The sequence below is a fragment of the Solanum pennellii genome, chromosome 2, assembly GCF_001406875.1.
Source record: "Solanum pennellii chromosome 2, SPENNV200".
Classification (NCBI taxonomy): Eukaryota; Viridiplantae; Streptophyta; class Magnoliopsida; order Solanales; family Solanaceae; genus Solanum; species Solanum pennellii.
In genome coordinates, this window is record NC_028638.1 from 36308469 (window position 1) to 36309062 (window position 594).

Here is a 594-nt window from a genome sequence, read left to right on the forward strand (position 1 = left end):
ACACCCATAACAACAAAGGTGACAGTATGAATATATGAATAACATCAACCCTAAAAATAAGAAATTTGATATCTAACAGAACCACAACATAAACCCTAAAAGTTATATTTCACTCAAAATCGAAATCAATATTTAACATATCATAACCCCTACAAAATCTAAGCATAACCACTACAAAATCTAAGCATAACAACAAAAAACAAAATAAATGAAGAAAAAACTAACCTTTGAACTCAACTCAGTCACGATTCTTGCTGAATGAAATCGACCCACGTCCCACACTGTCACGATTGAAATCGATCCACACACTGCAACCAAAAATTAACTCCCAAAATCCAACAACGAAAATCAAATTTTGACTGGAAATCTAATTTCTTAGCTTTGAAATCACACATGCAAACACTTTCCCTCTATCTTCATCTACTTTTTTGGTAAAATGAATTTGGAAAAGAGTAAACGCCAGACTAGGGAAGTGTAAAGTCACTTTATCGAAAAGTGAAAAGTGGGTCCCGGCGCGTGTTCAACAAACAAATGGACCTTGCAGATTATTTTTGCCACGTAGGCACGCAAGGGGTAGTATATTACTTAAAAAAC